General features: G+C 36.2%; 1 protein-coding gene and 1 non-coding gene across 3 annotated transcripts in view; both read right to left on the bottom strand.

Annotated features, from left to right (window-relative positions):
- Positions 1-22,610, bottom strand: part of LOC138712207 (tyrosine-protein phosphatase non-receptor type 13-like) — a 1,532,948-nt gene that overhangs the window by 668,766 nt on the left and 841,572 nt on the right. The gene's annotated exons all lie outside the window — the stretch shown is intronic.
- On the bottom strand, positions 22,251-22,324 carry TRNAS-GCU (transfer RNA serine (anticodon GCU)). The gene has a single exon. It is a non-coding gene; the product is annotated as a tRNA-Ser (tRNA).

A 22,610-nucleotide genomic window follows, 5' to 3' on the forward strand; every position in this document is an offset into this window, starting at 1 on the left:
AGACCGATCAGCAACAAACTGGCCATATTCCTAACATTATTTTGCCCTTTGTGTTTTGACGACTTACTGTTGGCGAATCCCAATAGATTAAAACTATATTTAACCACAGAATATTTCTAAGGAAATTAAATACAAAATAAATAGTCAAACGCAAACAATATCCCTTGCCGTTATTGGTACAAAATATGTCAGTAACAGTTGTTAAAGTAATAATTGTACAGTACCGTCATTTCCCATAACTATGGTCCTTGAACAAAACTATGGTCCACAATACAACCATTCAAATTTTGTACTCCATAACGTAGTACCTCGTTTATCTATATTTTTGCTATACTGTAGTTTGAAGTCCACGCCTGTGGAGTAACGGTTAGCACGTCTGGCCGCGAAACCAGGTGGCCCGGGTTCGATTCCCGGTCGGGACAAATTACCTGGTTGACGTTTTTACCGGGGTTTTCCCTCAACCCAATATGAGCAAATGCTGGGTAATTTACGGTGTTGGACCTCGGACTCATTTCGCTGGCATTATCACCTTCATCTCATTCAGACGCTAAATAACCAAAGCTGTTGATAAAGCGTCGTAAAATAACCTACTAAAATAAAATAAAAAATGTAGTTTGAAGTCAAGTCACTGCAGCTATCTACGAACGGTATATGTTACTTCTACAATGTTCTTTGAGTGTTTGTATCGTGGACTACAGTTGTGTTCCAGGACCATATTTATGGGAAATGACGGTATATGACCAATAAAAACCGTATCATTGTGTTCAGAAAACCTATCAATGTGTTTAAGTACGTAAAAAGACATCAGGATAAAAATGTGACATGTCATAAAAATCCGAGCCCTATTTTTCATAAAAACACACACAAGCAAGAAGATCTTATTCCTTCCGCTCGTCTTCTTCTCAGTAACGGTCAGCGCGTCTGGCTGCGAAACCAGGTGGCCCGGGTTCGAATCCCGGTCGGGGCAAGTTACCTGGTTGAGGTTTTTTCCGGGGTTTTCCCTCAACCCAATACGAGCAAATGCTGGGTAACTTTCGGTGCTGGACCCCGGCATTATCACCTTCTTCTCATTCAGACGCTAAATAACCTAGATGTTGATACAGCGTCGTAAAATAACCCAATAAAATAAAAAAAACAGGCCCAACCATCGAGGAGCCAAACCAAGTCCCTGAAACCGCTCACAAAGATCTCCAAATCAGCCTGACAATTAATGTAAGGAATTAAGTGCCCATACTAACTGTAAGAGAGTGAAAACCTCCTTTCGTAACCTTGCAGTGGTAAAGACAGATATTTTTTAATTTATCTATCTGCTGTGGAGATGTAACAATATGCCCAGTTTGAGGGTAGGTTTCGACATGAGGTCATTAGCAGTTCCCTTGTCAATATCACGTTTTCATCCAATGTGTTACTCTTGCACAATGTCGTAATAGTAGAAGATAAGTTGATACCAATGCAGACCTTCTCTTTGCAGATAACGGTATAAGGTAAGCGAAATACGTTAGTAAGAAATACAGTACGAGGGTCGGGAGAAAATACTCTTTTCTCTTTCATTGATTCCTGCAATGCTGAGATGGCCAGGCGAATTGCTCTAGTAAGCAAGACGGGGGCGATTCTTTATAATTTACCGTCCGAGGTGGACTCTTCCAATTAGAAAACGTGGGGTGTGGGGACGATACAAAGAAATTTCTCGTGCTCTTTATCTTCTGCTTCTTCTCGGCCTTTGATTTATACCTCAAAGCATAATGATACTCGCCATCAAATAGAGTGGTATGTCTGCATTCAGTGAGAGCAACTCAGGTCCTGCCAAAATTTAAAGGTGAAGGACTAAGAAGAGTTAAACTGTGTCTCAATTTCCGAAACTGCAGACTTCCAATGCTGAGAAATAAGTACCTCCTTATACGTTGTGTGCATTTCAACCCAATTAATTTCATTATTATATTACGAATGACAATGCAAGTTGAAGCATATTTCTTAAACTATAGTTTATAAGACGTACGGAAATGAAATAATTTACTCTGTTCCAAAATAAGACAACAAAACTATCACTGTACATTACACACAAAAGACTTCTTTACAATAACAAAATGTGTGGTATCATGCATAATTTATACTGTAAACTTTGTGATTAAGTGGACGTATAAAATTACTCTTGTACGAATCTCCATCATATAACGTTTCGTATATTCTAACAGTTTGTATAATATCATGCATGATTTATATTGTAAACTTTGTGATTAAGTGGACGTATAAAATTACTCCTGTACGAATCTCCATCATATAACGCTTCGTATATTTTAATAGTTTGTATGATACCATGCATAATTTATACTGTAAACTTTGTGATTGAGTGGAAGTATAAAATTATTCCTGTACGAATCTCCATCATAACGCTTCGTATATTCTAACAGTTTGTATGATACCATGCATAGTTTATACTGTAAACTTCGTGATTAAGTGGACGTATAAAATTACTCCTGTACGAATCTCCATCATAACGCTCCGTATTTTCTAACAGTTTGTATGAAAGCATGCATAATTTATACTGTAAACTTTGTGATTAAGTGGACGTATAAAATTACTCCTGGACGAATCTCCATCATAACGCTTCGTATTTTCTAACAGTTTGTATGATATCATGCATAATAATTTATACTGTAAACTTTGTGATTAAGTGGACGTATAAAATTACTCCTGTACGAATCTCTATCATAACGCTTCGTATTTCTAACAGTTTGTATGATATCATGCATAATAATTTATACTGTAAACTTTGTGATTAAGTGGACGTATAAAATTACTCCTATACGAATCTCCATCATAATGCTTCGTATTTTCTAACAGTTTGTATGATATCATGCATAATAATTTATACTGTAAACTTTGTGATTAAGTGGACGTATAAAATTACCCCTGTACGAATCTCCATCATATAACGCTTCGTATATTCTAACAGTTTGTATGATACCATGCATAATTTATACTGTAAACTTTGTGATTAATTTGATGTTTAAAATTACTCTTGTACTAATCTCCATTCCTGGTGTTGCAATTTCCATAAACATTAGTGTAGTAGAAGAAGTAAAAGAAGAGAAGTTGAGGAGAAAGAAAATAAATAGCAGAAGAAAGAAGTGAAAGAGACAATGAGAAAGAACAGAAATAGAAGCGAGAAATTACAGAAGAAAAAGAAGATGAGAGGAAAGAAAATAAATAGGAGAGAAATGGAAGAAGAAAAAAGATAAGAAAGAAAAATAGAAAAAAGTGAAAGAGAAGAAGAAGAGAAAGAAAAGAAACAGCGGAAAAAAGAAGTGGAAGAAGAGATGAGGAGAAAGAAAAGAAATAGCAGAAGAATGAAGTGAAAGAAGATGAGGAGAAAGAACAGTAATAGTTAGAAGAAAGAATTGGATGAAGAAACAGAAGAAGATGAGAAGAAAGAAAAGACGTAACACAAGAAAGATAAGGAAAGACAGAGAGAACAGAGAAATTAAAAGATTAAGAAAGAGGTAACAAAGAAAGAAAAGAGAGAACGGTGAAGAAGATGCTGGTAGATTCGGAATGCCACAGAGGAGGGAGAGAAAAGAAAGAGAAATTTAAGAACTGGACGAAGAGAGAGCTAAGCATTATAGAAGAGGCAGGAAACGGAGAAGAGAAAATGTAGAAGTATGGAAGAGAAGTTTTAAGTCTTATCTTGGGCACAGTGTGCAGTGTTACTAGCGGGCCGTCTCCTATCTCCAAGCCGCTGCCGACTTCTTTGTTCCGACTGAGTTCACACGGGTCAGCATTCCGAGTAATAAAATTATCAGGACAGCACAACTTCATTTATCCGCTTAACAAGACATTAGAGTCGTCGAAACGGGCTTAATGGTGTGATGATGATATTTGCCGTAACAGTTCCACAGACCTGTTGCACGGCAGTGTCACTGCGGTCGAGAATGATGTAGTGTGTGCTGAGGTCTAGCCTTATCTGCACAAAAAGAGAGGAACTCCGGCACAGCACCGAAACAAACGACACAGAAACGTTACATTTACAAGATCTGCATCGAGTATCATACTCAGCGCGCGGTGCTAAGCGGCTGTTGGGTTTTCCAAGTCGGCGCGCGGGGTGGTGGGCCCTTGACGAGTGTTTCTAATCGACCCGGCCGGTGTCTGCACGTGGCCTTTGTCCTTGCTGCCATTGTTCGCCGCCGCATAGATCCCAGTTATTATTACATGTCACTGTCACGGGTCCTGCCTAAATTGCGTTCTTCCTAGATTGTGGCGGCATTCCTCTCTTGATAGAACTGCTAATTTGTTGAAGAAATCTCAGAATGATGCGTGACCTCATAACGAGCTGCAGACTCAAGGACTCTCCGGGTATGCGCATGACGTAACAATACTGAGCGTCAACTGTTCATCCTTTCACAGTAAATTTCATACTACGTGTACCTCAAGATATGGTCGCCCCGGTGTTTTAGTTCCCTATACTACCTCAAGACTTTCATTTCAAAACTTCCCAGTCTAAATAACTAATTATTTAAATTGAATTCAATTTAAACAAAAAAAAACACGTCAATTTAAATACTGAGGGGGGAAAGTCTGAAACCAGGCTTAATTGCATTTTGGATTTCACCCCCACCCCACTTTGAAATATCAAATGGCACCCCTATATTTTTATACTTAAGAAAGAGCATTTAATTGTTTGCAAACCTCATTCGTTTTCGTATCTTTTGTTTTCTATCGTCGCCTGGCAACCTGGATTGTTGTTATTGTTGATTAGAGCTGAAAAGAATAAAGGTACAAAAATGTATATTGATCATTTCATGTAATAGTTGTTTGTGTGTTAAATAAACCTTAAAATGGTGTATACTCTTCAAGAGAGAACATAAATCATCCTTATTGATTAAATTGAGGAAATTACACAAAACAAGCTGTGTTTTCATCCTACAATCAACTGATAATAACAAAAATACAGGTTACCAGGCGACGATAGAAAACAAAAGATGCGAGACCAAATGAATGACGTGTATAAGCAACTGAATGCTCTTTCATATAGTATAAAATATAAGGCTGCCATTTGAAATTTCAAAGTGAGGCTGGCTGGGGGGGGAGGGGTGAAATCTAAAATGCAATTAAGCCTGGTTTCAGACTTCCCCCTCAACATCTAAATTGACGTGTTTTTTTGTTAAAAATTGAAATCAATTTAAATAATTAGTTATTTAGACTGGGAAGTTTTTGAAATGAGAGCTCTATATATTTTTTGTATACTTTTAATGTCAAGCGGTGCTGTCACGTTTCCGTAGTAAAGATTATTCCTAGTTATAATTATTTTTATACAGATTACAATACATTGATTTCTACAGCCCTTACTATCCTAACCTATTTTTAACAATGGCAGATGATAGATAAAATGAGGAAGAGGTGGAAAGTGTTGGTGAAATGATACGAGAGTAATGACAATACTCCGCAACGTCTGCTCGAAAACTGGACTCTTACCGTACCTTAGTGTAGTCAGCTGGTGTGGGCTGAAAATACATCTGGGATAGCAGTGCAGTGTTGGATCATAATGTAAGTCATTATGAGCAGTATGTTGTGTTCTCTTTGCAACATTTATCAGGAATTCCCCTCCCCATATATGTTAGTAGAACTCGAGTATGATATAGAAAAGAGAGAATATTTACATTTGATCTATAGACCTAACTCAGTGGTCGTCAGCACTCGCTGAAATGGGTAACGGGTAAGTAGCGCATCGTAATATTCCCCGTCATGCAGCAGGAAGTGGGAGAGAGCATACTCGCCAGAAGCCACGGATACACCATAGTGCAGTCTCTTATCCGTGTATACCCGAAGGTGCACTGTGATGATGACCGTTGACCTAACTGATGGCGGAAGGCCTGTGTCAAACACGTGCTTCAATAGCCTGGCAAAATTCATATTTTAAAGACTATGTGCTACTAGATGTTTGTAATTTCTGCAATTTTCAATGTAACTTCTTGAAAAATTTACATCAGTGAGATATTGCTAAAATACATGTGTACAGTTTTTCTTAAATTTGTATGTGGAACAATGTGCCCTGAAAAAAATATTTTATTATTTAAAAATCATCTATATTTTTAGTAAACATTTATCTTGGTCTTACATAATAATAACCGATTTTCTGACAGTTTAAAATAAAGCTAAGACTCCCTGTAATGAAATGGAACATTGTTTTTTTTCCTGCTCAGTATACTTCATTAATAAAAAAATACCTTGAACTTTTTTTTTATTTTTTTGCTTTTCAATTTCACTGCCCGATATAAAAAACCGCAGCTTGCTTAATAATCATAAGTGTACAAGAATGCACAAATCTGTTATGAATAAGTGTGCAAAGTTTCATTACCCTAGGTATAGCCATTCAGGAGATATCTTATTTATAGTAAGTTAAAATGTAAAAACTCTGATTTGCGGTATTCTTTTAGTTGCTTATTTAACGACGCAGTATCAAATACTGGATTACTTAGCGTTGATAGCTAGATGGTATTTGGTGAGATGAGGCCGAGGATTCTCCTCAGATTACCTGACATTCATCTTATGGTAGGGAAAAATCTCGGAAAAAAAAACCCAACCACCAACCAGGTAATCAGCCTATGCGCGAATCGAACCCACGCTCGAGTGCAATTACGGATCGGCAGGCAAGCGCCCCAGTCGACTGAGCTACGCCGGTGGCTGATTTGCGGTAAAATCACTTTAAAGTTCATAATATGCATTCTAAATATAGCTAGAGAGAGAGAGAGAGGGAGGGAGGGAGGGAGAAATAACGTGTCCGGCCTTAATTAAGGATGACCACAAGGAACCGGAAATTAATAGCAAACAAATATAATCAATTAAATATGAATATTGTTATAAAATAAAATGTAATAATTAAGCACCATTGATTATCAATTATAAAATAAAATCTTAGTAGATGACTATAAAATGATACTTATAAATAAAAGATTTTATTTAAAATTAGCATATCCTTAATTAAGGCCTTCTGAGTGGTAAAAATGAAACTGTATAATCTGGAGGGAATCTTTAAGAATTTGCGAGATGATTTTTTGAATTTCAAAAGATGATATTGATACATGTTAACAAAATTATAAGTAAATTTGGTAAAGAACTCCGAGCACCAAAAAATAAACCTGTCACTGACCAATTGAAGAGAGGGATGTTACACTTGGTACTAAGGTAGGGAATAGAAGGTTCATAAATGGCCCTCTTTTCCTGATCAACCTGATGAGCTTGGTTTAGATCTCTCTCCATGCGTATAGTTGGATCTATGATAATAGCCTTTTGTTGTTGCCTGTTTATTGCTATTATATCCGCTCTTCTGTGAGAATCGTCTTCAGAAATACAGTGGACCTCTTCATGAACTTCCCAACCCTTGTATGGGACAAAATAAATTTATAAGCCAGAATAACCCCATTACCTGGTTTAGTTTCCTCATCAGTGACGCCTTATTTGTGTCGCTTATGAGGTTCCAACTTGTCTTCGGACAACAATAATAAATATATCTCGATGAAATCTTGACTACAGTAGCTTATTCCTCCAGAAACTGTAGATTGTTTTGGTACCATATTTAAAAAATGAAAAAAAAAAAATGATAAAAAAATAAATAAAGGCCAAAATGGCCAAAACTCAGCATCGCGTCCCTTAAGCTACTTTTGGAATACGTTTCGTACCTTACAGTTCGTACTGGCAGGCAATTTATTGTATTTAATATTTCCTTTGCAATACGTTCCCGTGTAAAACTTTTCAATGGACGTTTCGTCCTGATAATATTGATAGCTTTCCTCGTTATTGTGTGACATCAAGGCGTACCAAACTTTATAACTGGATGATGAATTCATCTTTTTATTCGAGACTTGAGTGCATTAGATCTCGACGCTATGAGCTGATAAAGTTTCGAACCAAGAAACCAGTGATTAATAATTGATGAGGCGACGCATGTAAGTTACCCAGTTAACAAGCTTTGCAAACTGACGGCACTTGGTTAGCTGCTGGTGCGGATAACACAAGCCACCACGGCATTATGTCGTGGTAAACAATTATGTTCTATCTTGAGCATCCAACACAATGTTCATTAATTTTGCACTTGCAGGGAGACGCTTGCTTGTCATCAGTCAATGTAACCGCCAGGACAGTCGATTCAATGACGGGATTAGCCTGCTTCGCCGCGCCGCAACAATAGCGGAGGAAAAATTAATTCACCAACATCGACTAACGTAGGCGCGATCTTCCATCAACAGTCGACTGACTGCACCTGTTCAACGATTTGGCATCCGACGCAGAGGTCAAAACTTACAGAAGAATACGAATACAACTCACTGATTCATGTATGCTTTAAGGGACGTCAACATTCACAGAAGAAAATGAATACAACTCAGTGATTCATGTATGGTTTAAGGAACAACAACATTCACAGAAGAAAATGAATCAACTCACTGATTCATATATGGTTTAAGGGACGTGAACTATCACAGAAGAAAACGAATACAACTCACTGATTTATGTATGATTTAAAGGACGTCAACATTCACAGAAGAAAATTAATACAACTCAGTGATTCATGTCAATTTTAAGAGATGTCAAAATTCATAGAAAGAGATAAATACAGCTCACTAATTCATGTATAAGTGTAGTCAACATTCCAAAAATAAAACAAATAGGCCTACAACAAACTAATCTATGTATGTTTCAAGAAGTAAATACTCGTATTTACAGAAAGGAATAAAATACACTGGCTCATGTATGTTTTAAGAGGCGTCAACATTCACGAAACAAAATTAATACAATTCACTTATTTATGCAGGTTAAGAGGCGACATAATTGACAGAAGAAAATGAATACAACTCACTGCTTCATATAAATTTTAAGGAAGGTCAACACTCACAGCAAGAAACGAATACAGCTCACTAATTCATGTATGGTTAATGGTCGCCAACATTCTAAAAATAAAACGAATACAACACAGTATATGTCTCAAGAAAAGTAAATATTTATACAAAGAGAAGAATACAGCTCACAGATCTATAAGTTTTAAGGGGCGTCCACATTCACAGAAGAAAATGAATACTGCTCACTTATGCTTTAAAGTTCTACACTTAAAAATTTAAAGAATACAGTACACTAATCCATGTATGTTTTAAGAGAGGAAAATATTCACAGAAGAAACGGAATACAACTCAATGATTCATGTAAATTTTAAGGGTCCTTAACACACATAGAAAGAAATGAATACAGCTCACTAATTCATATGTGGGTTAAGGGTCGTCAACATTCTAAAATTAAATGTTAACGTTATGTTTCTTATTTAACGACGCTCGCAACTGCAGAGGTTATATCAGCGTCGCCGGATGTGCCGGAATTTTGTCCCGCAGGAGTTCTTTTACATGCCAGTAAATCTACTGACATGAGCCTGTCGCATTTAAGCACACTTAAATGCCATCGACCTGGCCCGGGATCGAACCCGCAATCTTGGACATATCTAAAATTAAACGATTACAATACACTAACTAATAAATGCATGTTTTAAAGAGATAAATGAGAAGAAAAGGAATACAAGCTACCGATTCATATAAGTTTTAAGGGAAATTAACACACAGAGCAAAACTATGTAATTTAAGTCACTGATTCACGTTAAAAGACGTCAACATTTACAACTTACTGACTCATGTAAGTTCTAAGGGATGTCTACACTGGGAGAAGAAAAAGAATAATAAATTAATAAATAATCCTAGGCGAGACGACCCATAGAGGACAAAGGCCGAAGTCCTCGAGTCCGCATACCTGAGCACAGATGAACGACCATACACAATATCATGTGGTTAGCACGATGTTAAACCTAGTCGTCATAACTGGTTCACGGAACCGGATTTCGCTACCTATTGCAGCTGGGGAAATTCATCACGATTTTGGGTGGGCGCCTGACCAATACGTTGGCCAAAATTTCATGAAAATATTTCTTCCACAATTACACAATGGTAGTCCAGGAATGACATCTTACAACACGACGTTATGTGGCGAGACGACTATTCGAATGCTCGCAAAAAAAAAAAAAAAAAAAAAAAAAAAAAAAAAAAAAAAAAATTCTGACACTACCATGATTTGTGAACAACATACAGAGTTTTTCAAACCTAAAATTTCAGAATTAGTTACAGACAGAGACGAGGAATTGTTATGAACTCTGTTGGGTTAATAGTTATGCTTGCTCCAGTTGTTTGTGGCTGTCACACGAATATCACTCTAAAAATATCACTCTAAAGTCAAGAAATTAATACCACACAAGTAAAATCATCTCCAAGATGACAAGAAATTTATCATTTTACGACATACCTGAGTTTCCAAATCCTTCGAATTTGCTGGAGTCTCATGCAGATTACTCAGACGAAATGACATTACTGTATTGTAGTAGCCTATATTATGATCCTGTTTTCGCATTTGGATCGTTAAAGCCCAAGAACTAGTTACCAGAGTTTCAGACGTTGAGTAAAAAGAGTTGAGCGAGGCACATTTCTTGTGAATGAGTATGGCGGAGTATACACACTATTTTTGATAGCTCATAATACCCGTTAGTTGTACGCAGGGGTTGTTAAACGTTTTTTATGACGTCCCCTCTGGTTAGTGTCGTAAACTTTAACGACCTTTCCCATTCCAATTACACTATAAATATAGCAGGGGTGTACTATATATTCCTACTCTGCCCCTAATGAAAACTGAGATAACCGAGGGGTCCTATTGTTTCTCCGGTTTAATTATTCGGATTAGATTTCAGAATTTCGAAGTGTCCCTAGACATTACAAATTCGACTCCGGCAAAAATTTGCATTTATACTCACCTCACACCATTCATCAATGGGGGAAAAAAAACATAGTTGCAGGGCGAAGTACGAACTTCGGTGATGAACTCTGCAAGTAAATTTCAGAGGAGAGCGAGGGCTAGAAAATTGGTTGGAGCAACAATAAGGGGAGTAGTCTATCCGCCTATATGTATATATGTGTATGTATATGTATATATATATATATATATATATATATATATATATACACAGGGTGAGTCAAAGTCGCGCGACATAGGACATCTCCGTTATTAGTGTAAGTACAAAAAAATAGTTTAAAATAAATGTTTTAGATATTGGTACGTGTAGTTCATGCGCAAAATTTAAATAAAATCTTAAGAGCCATTTCTGAAAAAAAAAAAAATAAATTAAAAAAACATGTTCGCGTTTCAAGTAAAGTACCAGTTTGGTTAGGGGAAACGCATCCAAAACTTATGTGTCACATCTCTGGGGGGTACGAAACTTAAATTAGAAATTTGATGAAAAAAATTAAATTGTAAATGAGGGGCTCACAACCACAGTGGACCAAATCCACCAGTGGTCACTCTGTGGATTAATACAATTTCAGATAAGGAAAACTTAGATTTATCCATTGCCATAACAAACCAAGTCCAAAACTCATTTGTTACTCGACAGAGGGCAGCATTTCCTATGGAAGGTGAAGGTTGCTAAGCATGAGCCAGGAACTTTAAGACTCAATTTCTCAAAATTATTCCAGAAGGACTTGGTCCACTCTGGTTGTGAACCCCTCAAATGTATAGACCCTTCTACAATAATAGAATCAATGAAACAGCCAAGAACAGTTCACTGATCACAATACATCTGCTACTTTTTTCCCCCACTTTCTATGAGTTATTTTCACCCCTTCTCAGACCCTATATAATCCTGTTCATAGAGAATCTATATGATGATCCCGAGTCAATTTGCGAACGAGTATTGAAAGAAGCAATTAACCATTTGTCTGAAGTTAAAGAGTCGTGGTTTCTTTTTAAAATTATTTTCTGCGCTTCATTGAAATTAAGACTGTAACCGTTCCCTGAAACCAAGAAATGGCAATGTTTAATGAATAAGTCATAGAATTGACAAAGAAAGAAAAACCGTTGCTAGAACAATATTTATAATGATGTATCATCCGCAAACACACATTCGTTGGCAATATTATTGGAAATATGGCGATGATGATGATGACGACGACGACGACGACGACGATGATGATGATGATGATGATGATGATGATGATAGAAGGTATTCCTACGTGGAATTCTGCTGAAAAAGGCGAACCATTGCCCTCTGCATAAAGAAACAGCATCAAGCACTGACTGTACACGAGATGCTCTCTTGTTTCCTAACCCTTAGCGTCGTTCTCCGTTCACTCCACAGGATTCTCATTTCCGCTGTCTGTCTGTTTTTGTTTCTTTTGTATTTCTCGTAAGTCATTCAAGCTGAGAATGTACCTTACTAAGATCATCTTACCCATGTGAAAATAATACGTAATCATCGAAGCATAATAAAGGTTATCTTACGGAAAATAATGATTTACAGCAATGAAACCGTTCTGCACAGACGAGGTACGCAGGAAGACCTCAAAACGTTAGAGTGTAAAAACTGTGCCGTATCGTCTGAGTCTTGGGAACAGGATGTAATAAGAGTATAGCAAAGAAAATAATTACAGTAAAACTTCATTTATAAGTTTTTATGGGAGCCTGAAAAAAAATGTACAATTTAGAAAAACGTGCAACTGAAATGGTATTTAATAATATTGAAGGTTATGTTATGGGGGAACAAGTTAAATTAATTAGTCAAAATTTCACAAGAGAAATAATTTTTAACTTCATACTTAAGCCACAGTACTCAAAACACATATCCTTAAAGAATGTAAGTTTATTTGTATGGCTGATAATTACATTTCAAACTTAAATCCAGAAAATTTTATGATATTGACCTACCTTGTTCTTGCTCCTAAGGAATAAACCATGTCCACAAGTTGTAATAATTGTTCCATAATTTGTTTAGTTACATCAAGGTGTGTTACGAAATATTCCCTTGTTTCTAAAGCTGTGACAGCATCATTAAAGGACACAAGATTGGTGAAAAAAAAAAGCGTGAGCACTTCGAATTTCCACAAATTTCGAAGTGGCCTGCGTCTTGACAATGAACACGTGCTGTATTTTCGAGCTCTTACATTTTCATGGCAAACTTAATTTTGAGAAAAATTGATTCAGAACGTATAAATGACGTTTTGTATCTCCTGAGGTTTAAAATACGAAAATACGATCGTAAAAAAATAGTATAACCGAAATAAATTAGCATGGAACGTACAAGATTTTTTCGGGACTTCAGAGAAAAAACGTATAAGTGTGGAGTTTAGAAAATACCATTAGGTGTACAGACTCTTCTTAGGGGACATCCCCCTATTTTTAATATAAGCTAATTAAAATAAGTTAGTTACGTATTTTCTAACGTAAAATAAAATAACAGAAGTAAATCTATTCTCTTTATTCGGTTACTGGAAATAAACTAATATGTAAGTATATTTATAATCAATATAAAGCGATTATATTTGCAGCAATGCTTAGTTACAGTATTTAGATTTATTTCCGTTATTTTAGAAACGTAATAAAATATATAAATAAACTATTCTAGTTATATTACAAAGATGGGGGATGTCTGCTAAGAAGACTTCTATATACCTAAACCTGGAACGCTCTGTAACAAAGGCCTAAGTTTTACTATATTTCTTGTTATACAGAAGTTCTCACTGCCTTCTATTTCATCATTCCTCAACAAGGACATTAATCTTCTTGACTGGGTCTCAAAAATTGCATCGCTTACTTTTGTTACGGTGACAATATTATTAATTTATCTTCGGTTCTTACTTCGTTCCTTGTTCTCGGAGTTTTGCAATATCCATTTTTACTTTCATATTAGTTACAACTTACAGAGAAACTGTTGATGAAAAAAAAATTCATTCATAAAAAATAAGTTCGTTTAAGTATAGAAACTGATATAAATAATGTTAAATTAATAGCCTCTTTCCAGGCCCTTTGTAGAATTCAGAAGAGAAATCAAGCGAAATATACTGAAATTTTAAGTGATTAATAATTGAAATTTCGTAATTTAAAAGAATGCCATTTTTACGAGGATGCAATTTCAACTTATCTCTTGAGAATATACCATACTACTGAAATAGATCATCCGCAACCCTCTCGCCAACTTTTTTTCTTGCTGCATGTACCATATTCTAATACGTATCTTGGACTTGTAAAACCTCCGATGCATTTACATTGTATTCCGGAGATTTTGATCTACAAGGACTTTTCTTATTCGCCACACATTTCCAAGACGCCCACGAAATGAAGACAGATTACAGGGCCCACACCTCAAACCATTTAGAGTTATATATCTTCTCAGGACTTTAGAAAATTCGCCGCTGAAGAAGACCACTTCAAATCTGCAGACACAAAATCGTTATTTTCAGGGACAAAATGTCAGAAAAACATGTAATAACCTATAGATGAATAAATTTTAAATGTTGCAGTTCGAAATAAATGTTTCTAACGCAAGCGAAGCAACAAAACTGACTACAAAACATTATGACTAGGGGGCGGATGCTATTTTTCACATTAGGACGATGCCTGTTAATATAGAAATCCTTTCTATGTTAATATCAACGTAAAAAAATAATTTCTTATATTGCATTTTTTGACGTTTTTGAACTAATAGGTTATTTTTATATTTTTTCGGATTTTTTTTGGTCATTTTTAATATTTTGAAGAACTTTTAGATCATATGAAATGGATTTTACTTTCTTCTTTACCACTAGGTCTGTTAAATAATTTTCTAAGCAAATACTGTAGATCAGTAGTAATTACCTACTGAATAAGTGAATAACAGTGAAGTTTGAGTTTTATAGTTTGGAACAGACTTTAAAGTCCATCCCTTATTCCACTGAAGGCTTCACTTCACACAACGGAAGTAATATAAAATGCTTGACAACAGCTTAGTTTAAGTGAGGACTTTGACCGCTACTGTTCTTTTGTCGGTACGAGGGTGTCTTTAGAATTTATGCTTTGAGGGGGGGGGAACTTTCAGAACGTTGTGTCCTCAACATGGTTCGGAAGAGATGTCTACTGTAGTAAACAGTATTTTTAACACAAAGATTGCAAGAATGCATGCTGCGTCCGCAATTTGTTTGTCATTCACACTCCCTCATCTGGAAGATCTGGTAACAAAAGTGAAGCGCGGAAGGAGGAGACAGAGAATGAAGCCACTGGCATGGACCACCACTGATTGAAACACATTGTGAACCCTCATTAAAGTCTGTAGTTTTTCCTTAAAACGTTCATTTTGTTGTATGTTCTTTTCCTTTACCTTAGTTAAATTCCAGAAAGTTGCCTCCTCTCTCCGAGATTTGCAGGGCAGTCATTGAAACAAGGTGACTAATTTTCAAGAAGTTGTGGTGAGAGTACGGCGAATAATATTTAAATGTTAATTTTTTTAAATTTCATGTCATTTTTCCATTAGTTTAAGGGCATTTTAATAATCATTTTAAGTAAATTTTTAGGCCATCAACATCCGCCCTCTAATTATGACGTTAAACACTATTAGTGAACGAATCAAATAATGTTTTCAGTTTTATGTCAACTTTATATTTAATAAAGTTTTAATGTCTTGAAAAGTGCTCTAAGTGTTTAATAGTTCTATGTGTTTATTCGAATGCCATCTAGCTCTGAAAACTCTTTTACCAGTACAGAAATTTAATATTCTATATACTGACTGGATTCCTTTCAATGTTCAACTTTCAGTACCATAAATACAAAATGGTATGTCTATAACTATATGTAGTACTTTGTCCACATATCTTTCCAAAAACAATTAAATTACCAGTGAAATAAGTAAAGCAAGTCTAAAAACACAACCTGTATGTATATTTTCGAAGACTTGATAGGAAACATGTTTTTCTAAACATGTAAAGAAAATAGGATATATGAAGCCGTTGGAAAAGTATAACAAAGGCAATCGAGAAGGAATTTGATTTGTAGGCGGAGACGAGCACTGAGCGTTGGCAATGAGGCGTGAGAAGATGACAAGCAGGTTGTGTAATTCATATATAGCTGCATTACAATTCACAACATAAACCAAACACGGAGATGGGAAGAGTGATCGATCAATCATTTTCTGTATGCTTCTTGTACCCTGCAGAATACGGTATCGGTGCTGTGCTGTTTTGAAATTGCGTGTTGTTAACGTCCTGCGACATAAGTGATAGCGTTAGCTATAATGGCTGAGTAAGTTGCCTGTAATAGGGATATCCTGAACTAGCACCAACAGATAGTGCGCGTGTACTTTGAGGGATCCGCTTTGCGTGTGCATTTGTTTTCCGGTATCTAAACATTGAGGATTTACGTAGTGTATTAGTACATTAAATACCCTTAAAAACAACTCCAAATGGCAAATTTTTGTTGTGTTCCTATATGTAAAAACCAGGGAAAGCCTTTTGTCTTCATTCAGATCCCGAAGGTTTTTGAATATATGCTTTTAACTTAAAAAAATTTAACTAATGAAACTGCGCCTCGAAAGTGTTAGCAATTAAACAAAAATAACTACTTCAAGTAAGGAATTCCTGGCTACAGTTTCATTTTGGAAGAGGCAAAAGTAAATTAATAAAAACATATGCAACCTCGACAGCAAGCTATGTTAGCTTAGATTATATTCAGTACTTCTAGGAGTCTCCGAAGTTTACGCCTGCAGTAAACTCTCGATTAACTGAGAAGTTTATTATCCAGGACAATTTATAGTGAAATCCATTTCGTGAATAATGTTTTTAATCTGTTGTAGATTAATTATTAAAACCATGTTTTTACTTCAAATTTTCAAAATCATCCTACATAGTATTCAAAACTGCATTTCCTTAACCTACAAAAAAACAGGAATAATCGTGATACTATATAGCTACTGCGATCATATTACAATCATCTTATCAAATATTGCATTTAATCTTTCTGCAACTAGAGGAAAAACATACGAGGAATTCAATCTCGATAGTCCCTTTCCTATAAAAAAAAATACATTGGTGGCTGCATATCCTGTTTTTTTTTCTTTTTTTTCTTTTTTGCGTACGGTACTTACAATACTAATGATTAAAGAGGTAATATTTACTTTCGACAAAGTTCCTATTTTATTTATTTTTTTATTCGTGCACATCGTTCTCAAAGCTCTCGTTTAGGTTCATGAATATTCAATTTACTCGTATCTATATCCTGCATAGGCTACTGCAGATTTCCTCACCCATCTCTTAAGGGGAATCGCTCAGTATTATACAAGTTTACGCTATTATTTATTGTAAATTAAACTAAATTATGAGGTAAGAAAATACTGAATTATTAAGTTATACTAGGTTATACAAAATAATTATAAATATAATTTTGACACGCACAAAAACCAACAAGCGGGAGAACGTAATCAACTGTAGCAAACGACATAATATAGCCCTACATCATGAAGTGCCGCATGGAACGCTCCTGCCATCTAACTGTAAAACTTCGTATAAGATATTCCTATTCAGGACTGAAACATCGTAACATCCTAAAATAATGTAAAAATTTTTGTAAAAAAATCTCGCATACATTCGATGCTTTATATTAAGTTGATAGTTTAAAATAATTATTTGTAACGTCGCTTCATCTGTCACTACTTCACACGCATCGATGCATGCCTCATTTTTCGGCATGAACATAGGACCAATCAGGGGTCCGGGAGCGGAAGGAGTTTGCGTTATCTTTGTTGATATGCGGAGTGTTCTTGTACGAAATTAGGTATGTGTTCTGCTACACTGATTCCTAGTCATTCGAAAATTTGTACTTAATTTAAATCATTCCCCTTTATGTAAAGTAGAACACTATCAAGAAAATACGCAGAACAGTTCAGAAAAAAATGTTACATACAAACAGACAAGACACACAGAGGGCAGGGTGACAATACTGTTTTATATCAGGGATGCTGAATACAAGAATTTCCGAGAAAATATTGAAGTCGATTTCATGCAACATCACAAAACTTTATCTAAGAAGAAAGTTAAAACACTGTCTCTTCTATAACATGTAATTAGTATTATGAAGATAATAATAAAACTATACGGGATCCTGTAACTAATTAATTCCGAATTTTTCTCGAAATCGTTAATTAGTATGATGAATAATAACGAGGGGAAAGACTCGCTCCTGTGCAGCTATTTATGAAATTCCTTGGCGACCAGACAGATGACGTCGCGCGTTGTCGCGATAAAAACCAGCGCAGGGCTCCAGGGACTGGAGACGCAGAATGCGGTCGTTGCTGAATTAGTTACCGCAGTGATTTACTGAGGTGTGGATAATACACTGAATAACATTATAAACTTCGTACAACTTTCGCCGATCGCAAAGTTCGCAGTGCAGCGAGCAACGTATCAGTTTTTATTTTCAAGGAAAAACTATCTGCGTCCATGCAGTATCAAATATGAGATCAAGGAGCGGTTAGAAAAGTCCTACGGTCTCAAATTTTTACTCCGCGGAGAGAATGAAATATATTAGGTCGTCTCATAAGTAATGTCGATTATATATAACTTAGGACATATTTGTAATTTTTAATTTTTTAGATGTTCTATTTATTAGTGTAGCATTTACTTACTTACAATTAATGACTTTTAAACAACCCGCAGTTCCATTGCCGCTCTCAGATAAGCCCACAATCGGTCCCTATCCTGAGCAAGATTAATCCAATCCCTACCATCATGATTTTAAACATGTGAGTGCATTCACATGCTCCGAAATAAATGCCACTCTACGTTTAGTAACAATGTTTCCTGCATCACTAAACACAAAAAAAAACTTTTTTTCTGTCAAACACTTCTCCACGATCGTTCAATTTAAATCCAAACGTTTCACCGAGTTTACCTCTCAAATTCTCATATGACAATGAGTTACACTTTTCACAAACCACAGAAAACTGATTTTTCTTCTTTATCAAACGAAACACACAACCTTCATATACAAACTCAGTACAGAAACTGCAACTCCTGCAAAAGTACAGCGGTCGAAACAAACGATTGGCCCCCTATTGTAATCGAATTACCAGATTTTAGAAAGAGAAGAAGGAAGTTACGCTCTCACTTGCACGCAGTGTAGACATGGCTATTTTATAAGGGATGAGGGGGACGAATCCCAGGAAAGTATGTATTCCATATGCTAGGAAGATGAGCTGACAACAAGGTGGAAGTTTTCTTAGAAAACCATAAAACTTAATAAGGATTTCGCATTGTGCTTCATATTTCAATAGAGGTAGACTAGGTCACTGTTCTCATATCTCCATCTTTTTCTGAAGTGTTTGTGCAAAGATTTTTCCTACGCTACCTGGTTTACAGTTGGAAAATAACAGTACTATTGTGCTTTAAAGTAAGCAATTTCCGGGAGAGAAATATTGTCGGAATTTTTAGTATGAGTTTGCTAATTAACAAAATAATAATTAATATCAACTACAACCGATTAATTTTAATCGACTCGATTATTCGATTAAATATTTTTGATCTATTAATCTTACAAAAGAAATTGATCGATTAATCGATTAATCCCACAACACTAATTTTAATGTTATCATCCCATCTAGCTTCTCGGCCTCCTCAAAAGGTCTTTTTCCCTCAAGTCTTCCAACTAACACTCTTAGGCCTAATATGTATTTCTGGATTCACCCATACGTGGTACATGCCCTACTCATCTCAAACGTCAGGATTTAATGTTCGTGAATGTGTTAGGTGATGATTACAATGCATGCAGTTCTGCGTTGTATAACTTACTCCATTATCCTGTAACTTCATCCCTCTTAACCCCAAATATTTTCCTAAAATTATCAAATAATGGTCAGAATCACAGTTTTTGACCCTGTGAAGGATCGAATGTCTACTAAACCAGTTTGTCTTCGTTTATCTATCAAGATGTGATCCGTTGGATTGTGTGTCATTCCATGGAGAAATTAAAAAAAAATTGGTTTATTTAAGGACTGCCGAGGTTGTATCAGCGTCGCCGGTGTGTCGGAATTTTGTCCCGCAGGAGTTCTTTTATATGCCAGTAAATCTACTGACAAGAGCCTGTCGCATATAAGCACACTTAAATGCCAACGATCTGGGCTGGGATCGTATCCGTAACCTCGAGCACAGAAGCCTAACGCTATATCGACTGCGCTACCCGGGCCGACTCCATCTGGAGACGTTCAAGTATATTTATATACAGTGGACTCTCCTAAGTTCGGCAAAACAGAATTGAAAGTTCGGTCCAATAAGGGTAGTGGGTGTAGCATGTGAAATGAATACAAATTCTTATTGGTTATCCATCAACGAATACAGTACTGTACTTGCATTTCCTGCCCACCCCGAGACTTGTGTATGCGCTTCTAGTACCACAGTGGGTTTCGACAGTTCCGTCTCACAAACGGAACAATTCTCAAATAGAAAAAGAAGAGTTCATTAATTTAAAATTAGTGATTAAATACGGATGTCTTAATCAATAAAATATTGTTTTCCTTTAACAAAAATATCACTATAAAACACAGAACCAATTTCCATCCAAATGGCAAACCCATTTCTTAGTGCCCGTATAGGGGCGTGTCTAATTCTCCTACGTAAGCAGTCGAACTATAGGAATGTCAAACTTAAGAGCTTCCACTGTATATCCTTATGAGGGAATGTTGTACTTTTCACAATTAAATTGTTTGATGTGGCAAAGTTGACTAACGTAACTTCATTAGCATTACTAGTTACATGTAGTCGGTTTAAAAATATCCTTCGTCCTACTTTAGCATTGAAATCCAATAAAACGTTCATGTGATACCTAGTTAACTGATCAAAAGTGCGTTCCAATTTCTTACAGAAGATAGAAGCTATCATTTATATTGCATTCTGTAAGGGCGTGAGAATTTATAACCAGACAGCGGATTTTCGGTCCCACACAGCGACAAGACGTCGCGTCCCTTAGCGTACTAAGTGAGCGTAGCAATGAATTCAGTGACCTCCCTGCAACTGACGTACACCTAACGTTTAGTGTTGGGACCGAAAATCCGCTGTGTTTATAACTATGATATCGCACCATCTACCTTTAAGTACTAAATACGATCGCCTGTCATTAATAAATTTGATCTTTTTTGCTGCTGATTTTACTTTTTTTATGAATAAAGATCCTGTTCCTAATTGGTGATTATTATTTCCTTCCCCATAGTACAACAAGTAATCTCCTATTGGTGATACGCCATTCCCATCTAACCTAACCTCCTGTACTCCCACAAAGTCTATTCTGTACCTAGCCAGTTCTTTTGTTACTAATGTTATCCATCCTGTTCTATAAATAGGCCTACTCGTAACATTCCAAGTATCAAATCTCATATCCTTAATCCTTCGCTGTTGTCGCGCCAAAGAATCAGTCCCATTCCGACGCTAATGTTGGAGTTTCATAACAAGCTCTTGTGATAGGTTGTTAGCTCTTCGCCCAACCTACAAGCTGGAGGACCTCCCTTTATCGGCTGTCCGCGACTGCTTATTCAATATATTCGCAGCTACCCTCCATATCTGGAGGCCGTCTCCTCTATCCGCAACGTGAGGACGCACCATGTCGTGGTGATAGGAACCCATAATACATGGATTATTTACTTATTAGTTAAAATTCTGTAGTGCTAGGGAAAAGTGTCACAAGTCAAAAATGTTAATTTTACAGGACAAGGAAAAAACCTGTCTTCACACTAGTTTATGTCGATTTGATTTTTTTCTGTATGAATTATTGTAATGGGAGAAATACTTATGTCCCTTTTCCCAAGCGAGCAGATGTTCCGTAAGTTGTCAACAAATTAATAAAAAATGTTTGTGGAAACTGACTTATGCCACTTTTCCCAAGCACTGCAGAATTTTACCTTGATTTTTTTTTTGCACATTTCTTGCTTCCATTTTGTCTTTTCAAGTAACGTTTAAGTGTAGGATCATAGGTGAACTAACGGAATTTTTCTGCGACGCATGACGTATTTCTAATGTTCAACACCTACGACACTAAACTCAGTCTTGTTACTTCTTCCTGTCTATGTTAGATGGTGCTGACTGCAGTTTCGCATCCTATTATTCATCCATGTTACGGCCCTTACATTGACTGCACATTTATCTGTAATTAAGTCAGGAGCTATATCGTATTTGTATTTTTAAACTAGAATTTGAGACTTTCTCCTAACTTTTTCTACAAATAATTTAAGTAATAATTGTAAAGGAATTTCCTTACAACGTTACATTTGTAATTATGGAACAGTAAAGAGTTAAAGAACAAATAAGAATGTTCCTGCAACCCATCATTAATCTACTAAATTCTGGATGATGATTATAATGATGATAATGATTATGAATAATTTCAAGGAAAAATTGTTCCGGAGCCGGGTATCGATCCCGGGACCCTTCGCTTAGCGCGCGAACGCTCTACCGACTGAGCTACCCCAGGAACTATACACGACACCGTCACAATTTTTTCTTTTATATCCACACAACACACATGAGCTGACAAGACGCCAGAACTCAACTGTGAGTGCACACAAACACTGTGTGACTTTAAATTGTGGCTTTCTGTTAACGTACCTCCAGTAACGAATGTATTATACAAATCTGGCTTTCAGGTAGTAGCTCCCTCTAAAGCAGGTTTGAATAATTTTAAGGAAAAATTGTTCCGGGGCCGGGTATCGATCCCGGGACCCTTCGCTTAGCTCGCGAACGCTCTACCGACTGAGCTAC

This window comes from Periplaneta americana, chromosome 13 (genome assembly GCF_040183065.1).
Source record: "Periplaneta americana isolate PAMFEO1 chromosome 13, P.americana_PAMFEO1_priV1, whole genome shotgun sequence".
Lineage (NCBI taxonomy): Eukaryota > Metazoa > Arthropoda > Insecta > Blattodea > Blattidae > Periplaneta > Periplaneta americana.